This window comes from Salmo salar, chromosome 14 (assembly GCF_965601325.2).
Source record: "Salmo salar chromosome 14, fSalSal1, whole genome shotgun sequence".
In the NCBI taxonomy this organism is placed as follows: Eukaryota; Metazoa; Chordata; class Actinopteri; order Salmoniformes; family Salmonidae; genus Salmo; species Salmo salar.
In genome coordinates, this window is record NC_138304.1 from 86,613,120 (window position 1) to 86,628,531 (window position 15,412).

The 15,412-nt window shown below is 40.2% G+C and overlaps 1 long non-coding RNA gene across 1 annotated transcript; it reads right to left on the reverse strand.

Moving 5' to 3' along the window:
• Positions 1 to 6,481: 6,481 nt before the first annotated feature.
• LOC106570396 (uncharacterized) lies at positions 6,482 to 14,501 on the reverse strand. Its single transcript, XR_001320658.3, has 3 exons — positions 14,269 to 14,501; positions 9,836 to 9,921; positions 6,482 to 7,718 (listed from the first exon to the last, which is right to left on the reverse strand). It is a non-coding gene; the product is annotated as an uncharacterized LOC106570396 (long non-coding RNA).
• Positions 14,502 to 15,412: the final 911 nt, after the last annotated feature.

A 15,412-nucleotide genomic window follows, 5' to 3' on the forward strand; every position in this document is an offset into this window, starting at 1 on the left:
CATGCACCCCTGAGGAGCCCCAGTGTTGAGGATCAGCATGGCGGATGTGTTGTTACCTACCCTTACCACCTGGGGGCGGCCCGTCAGGAAGTCCAGACTCAGACAGGGAGAGGTTGAAAATGTCAGTGAAGACACTTGCCAGTTGGTCAGTGCATGCTCGGAGTACACGTCCTGGTAATCCGTCTGGTCCTGCGGCCATGTGAATGTTGCCCTGTTTAACCTCACTAGGGTAGGGGGCAGCATTCGGAATTTTGGATGAAAAGCGTGCCCAAAGTAAACTGCCTGCTACTCAGGTCCAGAAGCTAGGATATGCATGTAATTGGTACATTTGGATAGAAAACACTCTAAAGTTTCCAAAACTGTTAAAATAATGTCTGTGATTTTCCTCAGGCGAAAACCTGAGGAAAATCCATCCAGGAAATGCTATTATTTTGAAATGCCTGTTTTTCCATTGACAGCCTATCCACCATACAAAGACTTATGACGCAGTTCACGATCCCTATGGCTTCCACTACATGTGGCCAGTCTTTAGGCATTGTTTCAGGCTTTTACTCTGAAAAATGAGGGAGAAACACCACTTTCAATGAGAGGACAGTGGTAATTCCCAGACATGATTCCAGCGCGTTACCGGGAGCGCACTTTTCTTGTTTCTCCTTTTCTATTGACAAAGCTATTGTCCGGTTGAAATATGATTGATTATTTATGACAAAAACAACCTGAGGATTGATTATAAACATCGTTTGACATGTATCTACGAACTTTTATGGTAGTTTTTATTTTTCGTCTGTCTGTTGTGACTGCGCTTTGTTCCAATGGATTACTGAACAAAACGCACCAACAAAACTGAGGTTTTTGAATATAAAGAGGGATATTATCGAACACAACGAACATTTATTGTGTAACATGGAGTCTTGGGAGTGCTATCATATGAATACCTTCAAAGGTAAGTGATACATTTTATCGCTATTTCTGACTTTTGCTACTCCTCTTCTTGGCTGCTAACTGTTTGTAATGATTTGTCTGCTGGGCGCTGTTCTCAGATAATCGTATGGTTTGCTTTCGCCGTAAAGCCTTTTTGAAATCTGACACAGCGGTTGGATTAACAAGAAGTTTATCTTTAAGCTGGTGTATAACATTTGTATCTTTTATGTATGTTTATTATGAGAATTTCTGTTTTGTTGAATTTCACGCTTTGCAATTTCACCGGATGTTGTTTGAGACAGTGGATTACTGAACAAAACGCGCTAACAAAACTGAGGTTTTTGGATATAAAGAGGGACTTGATTGAACAAAACAAACATTTATTGGGTAACGGGAAGTTTTGTGAGTGTAACCATATGAAGATCATCAAAGGTAAGTGATTCATTTTATCGCTATTTCTGACTTTTGTTACTCGTCTACTTGGCTGGTTACTGTTTGTAATGATTTGTCTGCTGGGCGCTGTTCTCAGATAATCATGTGGTGTACTCCTCAATGCCATCGGAAGAATCCCGGAACATATTCCAGTCTGTGCTAGCAAAACAGTCCTGTAGTTTAGCATCTGCTTCGTCTGATCACGTTTTTATAGACCGAGTCACTGGAGCTTCCTGCTTTCATTTTCGCTTGTAAGCAGGAATCAGGAGGATAGAATTATGATCAGATTTGCCAAATGGAGGGCGAGGGAGAGCTTTGTATGTGTCTCTGTGTGTGGAGTAAAGGAGGTCTAGAATTATTTTCCCTCTGGTTGCACATTTAACATGTTGTCATGACGTGGCCCTCTTTCGGTATAGCGACTGCCTTCCCCCTCTCTCTCCCTCTTACACCCAGGCTCTGTTATCTCAGGTCATAAATTCCATGAGGAGACTATCTTCCCCCCCGGCCATGCGGTATAGAGAGAGAGGCTTCACAGTAGAACACAGGAACTTCTACCTCACAGAACTTGAGAACTGAACAATATCCATGTTTTGGAGAATGTGTAAAGAGTCAGTGGAGAATCCAGCTGCGACCGGTCCATTTTGTTTAATGTTTGTGACCTCATGAGAGACAATACAGCCACATTACCATAACTCTGTTTATACAAGAGTCTCCGTTATGAGATTTGCATCTAATTATTGTATACAATGAATGAGTAAAGATGAAACTATTTGTGAAATTGTGTAATGTGATTTTAAACTGTTTAATGAAAGAGAATCCAATTCCCTTTAAAGTTTAATTAAGCCCTTGGCCCGCCCCATGAGCACAGACATTGATCTGGCATCATGGGACAGCCTTTTCTGCTGTTCCAAATATAACCCCCACCTGGAGATGTCCACTTCAGACCATGCATACCTCGATTACCGAGAGGCCTAAGGTTTGAGTAGAGACCATGCATTCCTCGGTCATCTGAGGGAGCTAAGGTTGTAACATTTGTTGAATTCCTAACCAAACCACGTGGAGCACTGGCTACACTGATGGAAATGGTTAAAGTCTGAGACTATCGATACCGACAGAATAAGAGCAAATCTTCGAGACTAATTACTAGTCTGCAGCTAGAATTTATGTCGACCTGGAATGAGAAGACCGACAACCGCCGAAACATCTATTCTACAAGAACATTTCTGAATGGGACTCTGAAGTATCCATTCTAACCACAAAAGACTCCAGGGACGCAAAGAGAAGTTCAGAGGAACTTTTCAACAGAAAGACTGACGATTCCAACAGAGATCACGACGACACACTGAGCGTAAATATATATTTTGATTGCAATTATTGAGTGAGCGTTCATGTGCAAAGGATTAGTATTTCTATCAATATAATTATCAACTGTGTAGTGTCTTTTGTCTTTCGCACCCTTCTCAGTCCCTTTGTCTACCAAGCCACCATATCGGTTTAGCCCACTAGGGCACATCCCCTATCATTTCCTTGTAACCATATCTGCTGTTTGTTTGTTATGAATTTCTGTGATTATTTAGTTAGTTAGTAAAGAAATGATTAAGACAATTGATGTATGGATGATTCAATAGTGAAGGCTGGGTTCGTGCAGATAACCAACAATTTACGACGTTTGGAATGAGACTAACGTGAGGTAAAGAATAATTCATTAATTAGAAGACTAATTGATCAGATATTAAAATATCTGAAGAGTTATATTAGGAAAATGATAACTTTGTAATCTGAAGATTTTCCTTGGTGCCCCGACTTCCTAGTTACTTACATTTACATGATTAGTTTAATCACGTAATAATAATTACAGAGAATTGATTTGATAAAATAACAGTCTTTAATGATGCCAAAGACACGACAATGTTGATACAAATTAGGTAAAGCTGATTTAAGTTTCCCTGCATTAAAGTCCCCTGCCACTAGGAGCACCGCCTCTGGATGAGCGTTTTGCTGTTTTCTTATGGCGGTATACAGCTCATTGAGTGCAGTTTCAGTGCCAGCATTGGTCTGTGGTGGTATGTAGACAGCTACGAAAAATTCTGATGAAAACTCTCTAGGTAGATAGTGTGGTCTACAGGTTATCATGAGATACTCTACCTCAGGCGAGCAAAACCTTGAGACTTCCTTAGATATCGTGCACCAGCTGTTGTTTACATAAATACATAGGCCCCCGCCCCGTGTCTTACCAGAGGCTGCTGTTCTGTCCTGCCGATAGAGTGTATAACCCTCCAGCTGTATGTTCTTAATGTCGTCGTTCAACCACGACTCGGTGAAACATAAGATATTACAGTTTTTAATGTCCCGTTTTTCAGTTCGTCCCATTCATTTTCCAGCGATTGAACGTTAGCTAGCAGGACAGAAGGCATGGGCAGATTAGCCACTCGTCGCCTGATCCTCACAAGGCACCCTGATCTCTTTCCACGAAATCTGCGTTTCCTTTTCCAGCGAATAACGGGGATCTGGGCCTGATCGGGTGTCTGTATTATATCCCTCCCGTCCAACTCATTGAAGAAGAACTCTTCGTCCAGTTTGAGGTGAGCAATCGCAGTTCTGATGTCCAGAAGCTCTTTTCGGTCATAAGAGATGGTAGCAGCAACATTATATACAAAACAAGTTATGAACAACGTGAAAAAACAATCAAAATAGCATGGTTGGTTAAGAGCAATGGTGTAGTCTACGGCTATATTTAAAAAAAAAAATTAAACGGAACCAGGCAAGTCAATTAAGAACAAATTCTTATTTACAATGACTTCCTACCAGGGAACAGTGGGTTAACTGCCTTGTTTAAGGGTAGAATGACAGATTTTTACCTTGTTAATTTGGGGATTCAATCCAGCAACCTTTCGGTGACTGGCCAAACGCTCTAACCACTAAGCTACCTGCTGCCCCGATAGGGATATCACTTATTATTTGTATCTACATGGCGCCTTGATGTGACACTGCTGCTCTCTCATTTAGCTATTTGCGGCTTACTGAATGTGGTTGTTGTGGATGGCTGTTCAGAAATCTAAATGTGTATTTGAACCCAATAATGGTTGAATTCAAGAAGTTAAAGCTGCTTATCAATCATTGCTTTTGAAATCAGTGGACAGCCAGTGAAAAATGTGCTCTTGCAACAGCTACATAGTGCGGATCCAAGTCTATGGAATAAAAGTGAAGTTTTTATTGCTCAATGTAATTCATGTTGATAAAAAAACAAAATCGAATGGCCTAATGGACACATGCTCAAACTTGTACACTTTTGATAGACTTAAAGAGGAAATCTGTAGTTGCTACATCCATTTTTGGACTTATAAATAATATATATATATATATATATATATATATATATATATATATATATATATATATATATATATATCCATTGATTCTTGAAGAATATAACTTATAAATGCCTAACTAGCTTAGTTCAACTGTCACACTACAGGAGAACCCAAAATATAAGCTTGTTTTTCTCGAATGTTTGTAAACATTGTAAATGTAAACAAACACTGTATAGCCTCATAACATGGTTAAAACAATGATTTTCATATCATGGATTGTCAGTCCTTGCATCCATAGCTCTGTCTATTAATCTGAGACTGGTTACATTTCTCCAAGCCCATCCCTCAGCTTTTTACCAAAACAGAGGCGGGGCGTCGGTTTTGTTAATGTTTCTTCTGTGGATTTGCCCTTTAAACAGCTGCATATTATCAAGATATCAAAGTGTCACCAACAAAAAGGTCAAAAATAGGCCTGTAGTAAATGCAGCATACGGCATTAATTAATGCTCAGGTAAAACAATTTGGCTAATCTATACTTCCATATTTCCAAGTCCTATTCTTCAAGATCAAGGGGTAGAACATTTATTGGAATGACTGGAATTCTGATAGACTTTGGTTTTAATGTAAAGATATATTTTATTCGTATTATTATATGTAGTAGCGATGGGTTAGATTAGAAGAAGCCTACATAACCAACGCATGAAGTAAAATTTTACATCCATATGGCCAGCTATGTAAACTTTAATGTTGATTTATCATGCAATAGATGTTGTTCAATTGGTAACATACATTTTTGTCTTCTTCTAATGCCTCTTCAGGGGAAAGTAATCTAAAAGTAGCGGAATGTAATCAGATTACATTACTGAGTTTGGGTAATCCAAAAATTATGTTGCCGATTACATTTTTTGACAAGTAACTAGTAACTGTAACGGATTACATTAAGAAAGTAACCTACCCAACCCTGTCTGCATTCATAGACACACTTTACTCAAAGCCAGTGGCATGTCGTTAGTAAAGATAGAAAAAATTAAGGGGCCTAAACAGCTACCCTGGGGAATTCCTGATTCTACCTAGATTATGTTTGAGAGGCTTCCATTAAAGAACACCCTTTGTGTTCTGTTGGACAAGTAACTCTTTATCCACATTATAGCAGAGGGTGTAAAGCCATAACACATACGTTTTTCCAGCAGCAGACTATGATCGATAATAACTTTAATAATGTTCACATACTGCTTTACTCATTTCATATGTATTTACTGTATTCTAATCAACTGTATTTTAGTCAATGCCACTGTGACATTGCTCGTCCTAATATTGATATATTTCTTAATTCTATTATTTTAATTTTAGATTTGTGTGTATTATTGGGAATTTTTAGATATTACTACACTGTTGGAGTTAAGAACACAAGCATTTCGCTACACCCGCAATAACATATGCTAAATATGTGTATGTGACCAATAACATTTGATTTGATTTGATGCCGGAGAATCACGGGACAATAGACACAGATTTACACAGATTTTTTGCAATAAAGATCATGAGGAACCTGTAACCTTGTATTGGGGCACATTGTAGGATGTGCAGCAAACCCCATCACTGTAATGGGATTAGGGTTGCAAAATTCTGGGAACGTTCAATGAATTCCCTTGTTTTCCTGAAATCGCGGTTGGAGGGCTATAAAATCAGAAGGGAATAAGCAGGAAATTCCGAAACCTCCTAACCAGGATTTTGGGAAAACCAGGGAATGTATTGAACGTTTCTGGAATTTTCCAACCCTGAATGGGATATCTCATTCATGTAGTGTCATAACCACATTTTCCTCCTTTATCTTATTTTCACATGAATCACTCAATACAGTCAGTGCAGCTGTGTGACCATATCACTCCCTAACCTAATGTACTGTACCTTCCACATGGATAACCCCATAGAATTGGAAAGATTTTCACAACAACACTTTGGCGTTGCATAACTGTTTCAAAGAGTTGAATGACAAATACTCAAGTCTTGATAGGTCACATACCACTGACATATACACACATTTATCAACAGAAAAAAGCCCAGAAAGAAATCAGTGACTATGATGATTATATTACATTAAATTATTTTTTGTATATGTACTTTACAGCCAAATAATCGTTGAACCTTCTTTGAGTTAATAGTGAGTTTTATTAGGTATTTAAAAATGTAAACCATTAAAAATACTTGTTAATAAAATATACATATAAATGTCATGAAGAGTCAGTTTGGAAGTGGCATACATTGAGGAGACCACCGATTCTGTCAGAACCACAGAGCTACAGTATTATCATGGCATCCATGTTCAACTGATAAAGCGCTGAAGCAAATACCAAACGCTTACTGGGGTCCCACATTTGTGATGTGCATTCATGCTATGTTCAAAAGACATTCTAGTATGGAGCCTAAGTAAGTATGCTAGGCCTACATGGTGAAATCTTTCAAATAAAGCAGATATGTGTAGATCGCCTCATATCATCCAAAAATGTATTTAGGTAAAAATGTTGTTAGGTCATTTTAATCTATTGGGCATTAGTACTGGTAATTCACATTTCCATTTCCCCACAGTACACTTCCATTTTCCCGTCATCACAATACAAAGATAAACGTATTTCAAACCCAGCAGTTGTTTAATAAAGACTGCATGGTCTCACTCTCAAGACAAAACGCTCCTGATACCCATCCTCTTCCATCAAACACAGACATTCTCTCGAACAACAACATCAAACACTCAGCCCACAGAACCATCTTGGCATGGCAGCTTTGAGTGGGTGCCAACCGCTGCAATGCAAGGTGATGGAGTGCAGCACTGCAGCCTACTCTGGTTCTCTTCATCTCTCTCCCCCATCTCTCTGGTCCAGTTGAGGGGCCACACTGTCCAACTGTTCAGGGAGCATTCTCTTTTAGATGGACCTTCTCCGCCATCCGCCGGGCACTGTAGAAGGACACACTGATGCCCACCATGGCCATCGTCATGGCGATCTGGTTGATGAATCCTTTCTGCGGCTGTATCTGGACTTCACCTGAGACCTGTCTCTGCCAGGGGGAAGAAACGAGCGCACACATACACACACACAAGGTTTGGTCAATTTATATTGGCATCAGTTCACACAGCCCCCACTGTTTTCGAACTGTGAAACAATCCTGTTCTATTATTGCCTACTTTCTCACTATGAATATTTGAACAAGGAAATTAGGGATTTGAGTTAACCTGTTGTGGATAGGGGGCAGTATTTTCACGGCCGGGTGAAAATAACGTACATGATTTAATCTGGTTACTACTCTTGCCCAGAAACTAGAATATGCATATAATTAGTAGATTTGGATGGAAAACACTCCAAAGTTTCTAAAACTGTTTGAATGGTGTCTGTGAGTATAACAGAACTCATATGGCAGGCAAAAACCTGAGAAGATTCCAAGCAGGAAGTGGCCTGTCTGACAATTTGTAGTCCTTCTGTTGCATCTCTATCGAAATTACAGTATCTGAGCTGTTACGTGACACTTTCTAAAGCTCTCTAAAGCCTTCAGAAACCGGATTGAGGCGTCTCCTGTCTCTGGGCAGATAACAGCAGCACAGTTTGTCAGTGGACTGCCTGGTGACAGAGAGACTGGAGATGCGCGTTCACGAGACCTCGCCATTTTTTCTTTTCCTCTTTAAATGAATACAACATTGTCCGGTTGGAATATTATCGCTATTTTACGAGAAAAATAGCATAAAAATGTATTTTAAACAGCGTTTGACATGCTTCTAAGTACGGTAATGGAACATTTAGAATTTTTTTTGTCACGAAATGGGCTCGCGCGTTACTCTTTGGATAGTGACCTGAACGCATGAACAAAACTGAGGTATTTGGATATAACTATGGATTATTTGGAACAAAAACAACATTTGTTGTTGAAGTAGAAGTCCTGGGAGTACATTCTGACGAAGAACAGCAAAGGTAATACCATTTTTCTAATAGTAATTCTGAGTTTAGTGATCCCCGAAGTTGGCGGGTGTCTGAATAGCTAGCCTGTGATGGCTGAGCTATGTACTCAGAATATTGCAAAATATGCTTTCGCCGAAAAGCTATTTTAAAATCTGACATAGCGATTGCGTAAAGGAGTTCTGTATTTATAATTCTTAAAATAATTGTTATGTATTTTGTCAACGTTTATGATGAGTAATTTAGTAAATTCACCCGAAGTTTTGGGTGGGAATGCTAGTTCTGAACATCACATGCTAATGTAAAAATATGTTTTTTGATATAAATATGAACTTGATTGAACAAAACATGCATGTATTGTATAACAATGTCCTAGGAGTGTCATCTGATGAAGATCATCAAAGGTTAGTGCTGCATTTAGCTGTGGTTTGGGTTTTTGTGACATATATGCTTGCTTTGAAAATGGCTGTGTGATTATTTTTGGCTGGGTACTTTCCTGACATAATCTAATGTTTTGCTTTCGCTGTAAAGCCTTTTTGAAATTGGACAATGTGGTTGGATTAAGGAGAGTCTTATCTTTCAAATGGTGTAAAATAGTCATATGTTTGAGAAATTGAAGTTATAGCATTTTTAAGGTTTCTGTATTTCGCGCCACGCTCTACCATTGGATATTTGGAACGTCTGTCCTCGGGCACACAGTGCTCTTTCCACACACAGCAATGGCACTGATAATAAAGCCAGTAGGCAGGAAACAGTGTCCCATAGTTTGCACATCTCTCATATTTACAGCTCTCATAGGACAGGTCCACACCATGGTAACAGAGTTCTGTTTCCTGATAGGAATAAGTCTTTGGTGTTCTTTTATTCACATCCGTGAGGCAGGCATGCAAGATAATATGCTAACTTCAAAATGATCCTTTATTTAAGAAAGTACAATTCAGCAAAAGCTTCAAACAATATGAGCTGGTTCTTTCAGTGAGAAAAGCAGTCATAAGGGTTGTATTATATAATCACTTAAGGTCTGCATCTGTAGTTCACTATGAAATGTTAATGTCCACTTTTCACTGTGTTGTTATCCATCACAACTAGCCTACAGTACAATGGATCCCTATGCTAATATAGCAACTCATCAACTTTCCAAATCAACTCTAAAAACAAACAGTGTGTGCAGGAAATAAACTACAAACCAAGGTTTAAAATCATCCCTAGATAGACAAGGACACACACCTGGAGGAGACGGAAGTATCCAGGGGTCAGGCGTCCCAGTCTAATGAACATGTCTTCAACTGTGAGTTCTCAGACTAGTCCAGCATCTGCCAGCAGAGAAAACATAAAATATAAATATAATCACCAGAGTCCTCAATAGATACTGAGGCAAAAACATAGACAACACAATGAAAAATGTAGTTTTAAATACAAGACTCAATAAGCAAGCCCTCTTCCCAAAAGCACAAACACAAAGTCACCTGACTCAGCCTTGGAGGTATACAAGCTATTCAAAAATATGTTCCACTGTTAACATACAGACGAATAAGGACCAGAATGATATTCTGAGACATTTATCAAAGGACAGTACTGTCATGACGTTGGCCTCTTTGAGTACAGGGAGGACAGTTGACCCCCTCCCCCCCTTGCACCATCCCCCAACCTACCTCCCCCCACCCAGGCCCTGTGTGAAAGGGTTGTAAAATTCCAGAGGAGAATCTTACAACCACATGGCCCAGTTGAGACACAGAGGGGTCCCATAGAGAGACACAGGAAATTCTTCCAACTCACAGAATTGGGGAACCGAATGACATTTGTGTTCTGGAGAAGGTATGGAAGATTGGTGAAGAATCCAGCTACGAACTGGTCCGCTTGGTACAATTTTGTGATACTCAGAAGAGACAATATAGCCATATTACCATAAAACGGTTTATATAATAGCCTCAGCCTTGAGACTTGCATCCACATGGTTGTATAGAATGTATTAATAAGGATAAAGCTTTTGTAATACATTGAGATGCTATGTACTGATAATGTGATAGAATTGTATTTCTGTACCAAGTCTAACTCAGTCATCGGCACGCCCCCAGGGACACAGACAGGACCAGGCGTCATTTGACAAGCCTGTTCTACGTTCACTATAAAAAAAAACCTGACTTACTAGTCTAAGAGACCCGGCCTCCACTCCATTGCGAATTGGCCAATAGGTTTGACCATCCAAGTACTCTACTGAAAGTGAACTATACCACGTGGTTAACTTTTAGACTATCGATACCGACAGAATAAGAACAAGTCTTTGATATTAATTATTAGTCTGCAGCTAAGTAAATTATATAATTGAACGCGAAGACCAACGAAACACCCATTCTATGACGACATTAATGAAGGTCGCTTTGAAAGATCCATTCTAACCGAGAGAGAGAGAGAGAGAGAGCGAGAGAGAGAGAGAACTCTCCATCAGAACGACGCTCCAACAAGGATCCCGACGACACACTGAGCGTAAATATATATTGATTGCAATTGTTCTCAAATGAGTGAGCGTTCATGTGCAAAGGATTAGCATGTCAATTGTTAATATTAATGAACTGTGTACCTCCTCAGCTGAACATTTTATGACCCATTGTTAACAAGACACCAGCTATGCCTGTTTTAGCCCACTAGGGCACATTACTCTACCAATTCTTTGTGATGATAATTACTGTTTGTATACTTTATGTGAATTACTTAGTTTAGTAAATAAATGATTTTAAGACAATTGATGTATGGATGACTCTTAGTAAAGACTGGGTTCGTGCAGATACAACAATTTACGACGTTTGGAATGAGACTGGACGCGAGGTAAAATACACCATTTAAACCAGAAGATAATCGGCCTATACTATAATAGAATATAATATATAATGTTATAATATAGGAAAGTTATATTAGGAAAATTATAACTTTGTAATCTGAATATTTTCCTTGGTGCCCCGATCTCCTAGTTAATTACAATTAAACGATTAATCAGTTTAATCGCGTGATAATAATTACAGGGAGTTAATTGATAAACATGTCTTCAGTTTAATGGTACCCCAAAGACACGACAGTACATTCATACCTACACTGAACAAAAATATAAATGTATTTCACATGACTGGGCAGCAGCGCCAGCCATGGGTGGGCCTGGAAGGGTATAGGCCCATCCACTTGGGAGCCAGGCCCAGCCAGTCAGACTGAGTTTTTCCCCAGAAAAGAGATTCATCAGCCGTTCAGATGGCAGGTATCAGACCTTCTTGCAGGTGAAGAAGCCAGATGTGGAGGTCCTGGGCTGACGTGGCTACACGTGGTCTGATGTTGTGAGGCCGGTTGGACGTACCATCAAATTCTCTAAAACGACTTTAGAGGTGGCTTATGATAGAGAAATGTACATTAAATTCTCTGGCAACAGCTCTGGTGGACATTCCTGCATGTCAGCATGCCAATTGCACGCTCCTTCAAAACTTGAGACATCTGTGGCATTGTGTTGTGTGACAAAACTGCACATTTTAGAGTGACCTTTTATTGTCCCCAGCACAAGGTGCACCGGTGTAATGATCATGCTGTTTAATCAGCTTCTTGATATGCCTGTCAGGTGGATGGATTATTTTGCCAAAGGAGAAATGCTCACTAACAAGGATGTAAACAAATTTGTGCACAACATTTGAGAGAAATAAGCTTTTTGTATGTATGGAACATTTCTAGGATCTTTTATTTCAGCTCATGAAACACAGAACCAACACTTTACATGTTGTGTAAAACTTTTTGTTTAGTATACTTGCAGGCCAGGAGAAACAAAGAAAACCCTAATTGGGGGCTATTTGTTGTGGATTCTGTGGGATAAGTTGCTCCCATACAATGTTAAAGGTCCAATGCAAGTCTGGTTCATCCCTGGGAGCAATTTCCAAACGCCTGAAGGTACCACGTTCATCTGTACAAACAATAGCACGTAAGTATAAACACCATGGGACAACGCAGCCATCATACCGCTCAGGAAGAAGACGCGTTCTGTCTACTAGAGATGAACGTACTTCGGTGCGAAAAGTGCAAAACAATCCCAGAACAACAGCAAAGGACCTTGTGAAGATGCTGGAGGAAACAGGTACAAAAGTATCTATATCCACAGTACAAGTTCTATATCGACATAACCTGAAAGGCCGCTCAGCAAGGAAGAAGCCACTGCTCCAAAACCACCATAAAAAAGCCAGACTACGGTTTGCAACTGCACATGGGGACAAAGAACGTACATTTTGGAGAAATGTCCTCTGATCTGATGAAACAAAAATAGAACCGTTTGGCCATAATGACCATTGCTATGTTTGGAGGAAAAAGGGGGAGGCTTGCAAGCCGAAGAACACCATCCCAACCGTGAAGCATCATCATTTTGTGGGGGTGCTTTGCTGCAGGAGGGACTGGTGCACTTCACAAAATAGATGGCATCATGAGGATGGAAAATGATGTGGATATATTGAAGCAACATCTCAAGAAATCAGTCAGGAAGTTAAAGCTTGGTCGCAAATGAGTCTTCCAAATGGACAATGACCCCAAGCATACTTCCAAAGTTGTGGCAAAATGGCTTAAGGACAACAAAGTCAAGGTATTGGAGTGGCCATCACAAAGCCCTGACCTCAATCCTATAGAACATTTGTGGGCAGAACTGAAAAAGCGTGTGCGAGCAAGGAGGCCTACATACCTGACTCAATTACACCAGTTCTGTCAGGAGGAATGGGCCAAAATTCAACCAACTTATTGTGGGAAGCTTGTGGAAGGCTACCCGAAACATTTGACCCAAGTTAAACAATTGAAAGGCAATGCTACCAAATACTTATTGAGTGTATGTAAACTTCTGACCCACTTGGAATGTGATGAAAGCTGAAAGCTGAAATAAATCATTCTCTCTACTATTATTCTGACATTTCACATTCTTAAAATAAAGTGGTGATCCTAACTGACCTAAAACAGGTAATCTTTACTAGGATTTAATTGTCAGGAATTGTGAAAAATTGAGTTGAATTGTACTTGGCTAAGGTGTATGTAAACTTCTGACTTCAACTGTAGAGTGTACGACTCTCTTTATTTCTATAGACATGGGATCTTACCACCACATTATGCTAAAAGGGAACTAAAGTCCTTGGCATCAATACACAGCATAACCTTCTGTAGAATCCAGTTTTAGAATCTCATGTCCATGCAATTTGTTCTGCAACAAGGACTGCATGTTGACAATTAATTCAGGAGTTAACCAGCAGATCACAAAAAAATGCAGCCCAAAGTACACAATAGCTGCCAACGTAGCCTCTTTTATCTAATTTTCCACTGAATGGTGCCCTCAATCTTACATCACAGAGAAACCAATGAGTCCTACATTTGAAACTCAAATTCAACATTTGAGAAAGACATGGTCCATTGGAGCTTTTACAGGCCTAGATTCAAGCAAACTTCAAGTCATGATGACAGCAAAATAACAAAACCAGTGATAACCATGACATGAGACCAATACCACAATTGAGAAATAACTTCAGAAATTCCTTGAATTTTAGGAGAAATGTAAAATATAATCTCACAGGATGGAGTTGGAGAGCCTTGGGCAGAGAGAGAGAGAGCGAGAGAGAGAGAAATTATCCAGGACAGGATCCAAAGGAATCCCGGTAAATCCTCACCTTCACCAAGCCCTGCAGCAGCATCAGAATGCCCAGACACCATCCGAAACACTAGAAAAGTGAAAGCCTGTGATACTGAGGAAGCTCCTATGTGCCCATGGTCTTTGTAAACCCCAGTCCCATCCAATGGGCTCAATAGACTCAAGCTTAACACACAGACACAGTCTCGCAGACAGACAGACAGACAGACACACACACACACATGCATAGACACACTCTCTTGCCCTACTGCATAAAAGCCTCAGCCTGTCAGATATGGTTTTGTCATCCAGTCCAAAAATGGGAGGGAGAGGAGAGGGGAGTGTGCTTCTGTGCAGCATGGTCCACGCTTGAATAAACATGTGTGTTAACACGCTGCAGTGGTGTTATGTAACACTTCGGACTCCTCACCAAAACAGGACCCTATCCAAAAGCATCCACTGCAAGAAGCATTCAATGATCCCAGCAGGAAGTCATTATAATGACTTCTAATTATGAGAACATATCTGACATTTCTGGAAGACTTCTTGCATTGTATATGTTCAAATGATTGTCTGAAGGCTTGGTTCTGATGTTACATACTGACCACACCACTCCGTCACGTGTGAGAGCGTTGCAAAATAAATGTACACATACATGTTTATTCAATCATTGCACCCACACTGCTTGCGAGTGTCAACGAGCATGCGTAGCCAGGTGCTAAAATAGAATTTTGTCATATTTGTGATGCTCGATGCGTTGCAAGTCTGCCTTTCCTATCTCCTCATTGGTTTTTAGGAGCATCTGTAACAGCGTAGGTTCCGTCCCTCTCTTCGCCCCAACCCGGGCTCGAACCAGGGACCCTTGCACACATCAACAACTGACACCCACCGAAGCATCGTTACCCATCGCGCCACAAAAGCCGCGGCCCTTGCAACGCAAGGGGAAACCCTACTTCAAGTCTCAGAGCGAGTGACGTCACTGATTGAAACGCTATTAGCACGCACCACCGCTAACTAACTAGCCATTTCACATCGGTTACACATATACCCATGTGGTATCTCATCATTGGTTTTTAGGAGCATATGCCCACGTGAGTGATTGAAAGATGAAATGAGGTCCACACTCCAGTCCAGTTGGTTGTGGTAATGCACCTTAAAGTTGGTTGCCAACCGCCATATAAAGT